Source organism: Mauremys reevesii, linkage group 12 (genome assembly GCF_016161935.1).
Source record: "Mauremys reevesii isolate NIE-2019 linkage group 12, ASM1616193v1, whole genome shotgun sequence".
Taxonomy (NCBI): domain Eukaryota; kingdom Metazoa; phylum Chordata; order Testudines; family Geoemydidae; genus Mauremys; species Mauremys reevesii.
The window spans coordinates 44,272,843-44,278,289 of NC_052634.1; the positions used below are offsets into that span (position 1 = coordinate 44,272,843).

General features: G+C 46.9%; 1 non-coding gene across 1 annotated transcript; it reads right to left on the reverse strand.

Moving 5' to 3' along the window:
• Positions 1 to 3,273: 3,273 nt before the first annotated feature.
• Positions 3,274 to 3,347, reverse strand: TRNAT-AGU. Its single transcript has one exon. It is a non-coding gene; the product is annotated as a tRNA-Thr (tRNA).
• Positions 3,348 to 5,447: the final 2,100 nt, after the last annotated feature.

Consider the following 5,447-nt stretch of genomic DNA (forward strand, 5'->3'; position numbering starts at 1 on the left):
CCTTAGAGTCCATCTCTCCTGGGATAAAGATGGCAGCAGGGCTGGCCTGGGTCATCTGACTTGGGCTCCTGGACGTAAAGCTGAGGGGCTAAAAACTGTGGTGCAGATATTTGTGTTCACGCTGAAGCCTGGGTTCAGAAACCCTCACCCCTCATGGGGCCTCAGAGGCTGGGCTCAAGCCCATTTGTCTGCACTGTAATTTTATAGTCTTGCAGCCCGAGCTGAGTCAGCTGACCCGGGCTTTGAGACAGGTGCACTGGGTGTGTTAATCACAGTGTAGACATAACATTAGGCTACGTCTCCAGTGCAATGAAACACCCTCCTGAGGTTTCTTTCAACCCTAATCTTCTATGATTCTACGTAGCTGCAAGTGTCTCTTTGTGTTCACATCTGTAAAGCACCATGGGGACTCTAAGATTCCCATTCACTGAGCTGCTTGATGAGGAAGGACTGGAGAGAAGGATCCCATCAGGGCTCCCTGAGACACAGGGAGGTTTTGCTGTTCATGGATCCATGTAAAGGAAATTGTGTCTCTGTGTGAAAATGGAAATGAAACACCCACATGGTGGTGCCTAAGGCAGAAGGGACCCCTATAGGATTAGAACAGGATAAGTTCTCAAGCAGCATGTGTCTTACTTTGCCCATCTATCAATTTTGATTATTATCGATGGAAATATTTTGCCATTGGGTCGTGTGTTTACACAGAAATTGACATTCACCAACAAATACGTAATTCTTCCAGTCCTGCCAAGTCTGCTGATGGTGAGTTTAGAGGGACAGAGTCACTCTTCCCACTCCCCATGCCAGGCCTGTGCTCTCCAGAGTATCAACTTCCCATACAGCTGGGATCCTTCCCTGATCTCCCTTCAGACGTCTGCCCCCCATCCCCACTTCTGGGATCCCCTCTGAACACTGTCCAACTCCCCTGCTGGCAGGATCCCTTCCCATTCTTTTCATTTCCTGCCTCCCCTCTGAGCAAAAGCTCTGGACTTTTCCCACACTGGGAATTGAACCCAGGCCACCTGGGTAAAAAACAGGAACCCTGACCACTAGACCATATGGGACTTGCACAAGCAATAATTCCTTTACACATTCACTAACACATTCACACATTCACATTCATTAACATTTAAAAGTAGCCTTTCAAAAAACTTCAAAAACAGACTTCAAAGAGAATTTGCAGAGTTACAATTTATTTGCAAACTTAACACCATTAATTTGAGCTTGAATAGGGACTGGGAGTGACTGGCTCACTACAAAAGCAATTTTCCCTCTCTTGGTATTGACACCTCCCCATCAATTATTGGCAGTGGACCACATCCACCCTGACTGAATTGGCCTTCAACACTGGTTCTCCCCTTGTAAGGTCCCTTCATGTCATGTTCCAATAAATATTTATGCCTGTATCTGCAGTTTTCACTCCATGCATCTGAAGAAGTGGGTTTTTGACCCATGAACGCTTATGCCCAAATAAATCTCTTAGTCCTTACGGTGCCACCAGACTCCTCACTGTTTTGGTGAAATAAAACAAAACACATTCTAAGCTGATCTTAACCCTTTCAGTGCCCTTACAAACTTAGATGCTTCTCACCACAGGCTGGCTGGTTGCTTTTCAGCCGGGGTCTCCCCTTTGATCAGCTCCTCAGTCGCTTGGTGTGGTGGTGTCTGTAGGTGGAGGTGGAAGAGAGAGATAAAGCATGGCGAATGTCTCTCCTTTTATCATGTCCTTCCTTCCCCATTGGCTTTGTGGCCCTCTTCAGAGTCAGGTGAGCATCACTGCATCTCTCCAACCAAGGTTGAGCAATTCCCCGTGTGTGGCCTCATGCAGGTGATGGCTGATTCCCCCAACTTACAGCATAGTGACAACCATACTGCACAATTCTCATAACTTCATATGCATGAATGGTATACATAGATGGATAGAGAAATGACTTTTAGCGGATCATATCCTTTCCCCTGATACCTTACAGGTCATGTTCTATATGTAAGATCACGATTATATGAAAATGAGGAATATGGGGGTTACAGCCGCTCCCCCAAAGGTCTAGAATGTCACACTAAGATTCTATTTTCATTTATGTAACCAACTTTGACCTCTCTGCCTAACACTTATAATCACTTACAATCTATCTTTCTGTAGTTACTAAACTTATTTTAATGTTTTATACTTACTTGTGAAATTGTCCAAAGTGCTTGGGAAAGCTGCTCAGATTAAAAAGGCTGGTGCATATTCACTTTCTTTTTGAGGAAGTGGTGAATTAATTAATGAGCTTGCACTTTTCAAGAGGTTTTGAGCAGTGTAAGATGGTACATTTCTGAGGTGCAAGGCTGAGGGCTGGGGAAATATGCTGGTGTCCCTCTATGTATAATTGAGGAGTGGCTCATAGAGCATTCATGCAACTTAGTTGGGTGCATTGCTGCATGTTGTTGGCTGAGTGATCACAGCACATGGAGGGGGTTTTGCTGCTTGTCACTAGTGCAGCATTGTAAGACACAGCCCAGGCTGGAGAGAGAAGAGGACAGAGCAGTTCCACACTTTGGGATTGTACCCCGCGGATCCCGCCACACAGAGATCCTGCTGTGACCAGCCGTGGTAATACTGTGCTTAGTGCTCTGCCTTGTAGCTTCAACAGCTGCACATGCAAGATGAGTTACAGTGACCTTGACCTTGTTTCCATGTTTATCCAAAGCCTCCTTTTGACAGTTGTCAGCAAAAAGACCCGTTTCTTTTGCAAGCATTTGTATGGCGAGCCAGAGTCGGGCTTCTCCATTAACAAAAAAGATTGACCAAAAGGGGACAAGAGGAGGCACATTCAGCAAGGCAGCACTGGATGCTGGATCCTGAATCTGCTCTTTATCCAGCAGCTCTCTTGGCAAGCTCTGCCATGGTGCCACGCTCTGGGACTTCTCCCCGAACTGCTCCATTTTTCATCAACAATAACATGAAAGGTGAAAGGACAGTCATTCTCCATTTCCTGCAAGCCCTGCAGAGAACCCTCTAGAAGGGGCTCTGTGCACAGATATCCCCAGCGAATCGCATGGGTGCATGACACAGGCTCTCCTGTCACAGCAAATTGCAGCGGAAGCAACCTCCTTGTCAATGCCAATAGCCTTTTCATCAACACCAGACTGAGGATTTGATTCTCTCCAATGCTCTGCTGGAAAGAAGCCTTTTCCTTCACAAGCAATTACTTGGATTGTCAAGGGAGGTCTCTTCTGTTTCCTAGGAAGGCACAGGAAAATGTGAGCAGAGGAGACAAAAGCTATAGAACAAGGCACCACTGGGAGTTGAACCCAGGATCTCCTGTTTACTAGACAGGTGATTTAGCCTACTAAGCCACGGCGCCTTTCCCAAGAAGCCATTTGCAACCATTCTACTTGATGGTCCAAGACTAAACCTTCAAATTCCAAAGTAAAAATGTTGCTCATTTCCACCAAGACTTGCAGACCTTGAGCAGGCTGGCTCAGTGCACAGAAGGCCACAGCTGAGCTGACAAAGGGCTTCTAACATGCGCTTCTCCCACAAGCTGCTGTGATCAGATACTGATTAGTGCTCTGTGTTTCAGTCACAGCAACTTCAGCTCAGCTTTGAGTCATGGTAACCTTTCCATCAGCTCCATACTTACTATTTAACACTTTCCAAGACTTAGCTGCAAGGAAGGGTCTCTGTGTCTTGAACAAGCACTTACAAGGATTGTGCAGTGAGGTCTTTTCTTTTCATGAGAAGAAATAAAAGAAAGGAGCCTGACAGACAAGCCAGGTTCAGCAAGGAAGAACTGGCTGGCCAAGCCAGGATCTCCTGGTGAGTAGGAAGGCTCTTCATCCAGCTCTTCCCAAAGATCACTATCTAGAGGCCACTTCCCACAGAGACTGATTATGGTTACAGACCCATCCTGAAATTAGAGCAGGATATTTTAAAGCTTTATCTCACAGTAAAGTAACACAATTCAACCATGTCGGCACAGAGGAGAAAGCACTCCTTCATTTCACAGTTATTGCTACTGATCTCACTGACAAACTTCCTTTTCTCAGGGCTGCTCCCAGCACTTTAGGGAGTTTTTCCTCTTCTCCCTTCCAGCTGTGGTGATGGGACTGCAGCAGCTCCCCGGATGGCCAGCTTTGCTCTTTCACTTACATCCTTCACTGCTTTGGCTGAAGCTGTGTTTGCCAACAGTTTAATCCGTAGCTGAGACCGCAGGTACCAGCAGCTAGTTACAAAGGCTCAATTCCCATCACCAGCAGTGGGAGGTTATCCTGGGCTGCCAGGGCTGCAGGATTTGGCCCATGGACAGTCAAGGTGCTATAGCAGCTACATTCTTACATGCTGAGTCCTGCAACCTATTACCAAACTGCTCTGCCATAGTCTGCAGGGGGCCTGACTTGCTGAGAATCTGGCAGAAGAGAGACCCTGGAACAGAGAAGGAAAATGTCCTCAGCAGTCACAGCCGGCAGGAGCAGCAAAGACTGAGTATCAGACACACTTTTTCACCAGGGCAGTAAATGTGCACAACCCCCTGATATATTCTCAATTCACGCCCCCTCCCAAGGAAGCCCTATTCTGCTCTATTACACTCTCATGGGAGGAGAGGGAAGGTCCTCTCATGGATAAATAACTAGTTACAAGGTAGGAATAAATGGTCAGGTTTCAAAATGCAGAGAGGTCGATAGTGGTGCCCCCCAGGGGGTCTGGGACAAGTACTATTCAACATATTCATAAATGATCTGGAAAAAGGGGTAAACAGCGAGGTGGCTAAATTTGCAGATGATCCAAAACTACTCAGGAAATTTAAGTCCAAAGCAGCCTGCAAAGAGTTACAAAAAGAGCTCACAAAACTGGGTGAAAGGGCAACAAAATGGTAGATTTGTTGATAAATGCAAAGTGATGAACATTGGAAAACATAATCCCAACTATACATATAAAATGACGAGGCCAAAAATAGCTGTTGCCACTCAAGAGAGATCTTGGAGTCACTGCGGATAGTTCTCTGAAAACTCAGTGTGCAACGACGGTCAAAAAAGCAAAGAGAATCTTGGGGATCATTAAGAAAGGGCTAGAGAATAAGACAGAAAATATCATATTGCTTATGGCCGACCACATGCATTGGTCTCCCATCAGACAGGGGACTTATAGGCCGTTCTGCCAGTTGGCGTTGGCAGCAGCAAGGGCTGGGTTCAATGTCGAGGAGAGGAGGAGAGAGAGTCCTGAGAGAGAAGCAATGAGAGCAGAGTGCAAACCAACCAGCTGAGGGTCTCACAGGAGTCCTGAAATAACAGTAGCTTCAGGTCCCATCAGGGCCACCCAGGGGGGAGGGTAAGTGGAGCAATTTGCCTTGGGCCCAGCAGGGGCCCCCACAAGAGTTTTTTGGGGTTCCTGGAGTGGGGTCCTTCACTAACACTGGGGGCCCCGGAAAACTCTCGTGGGACCCGGGCCCCCGGAGATTCTTCCG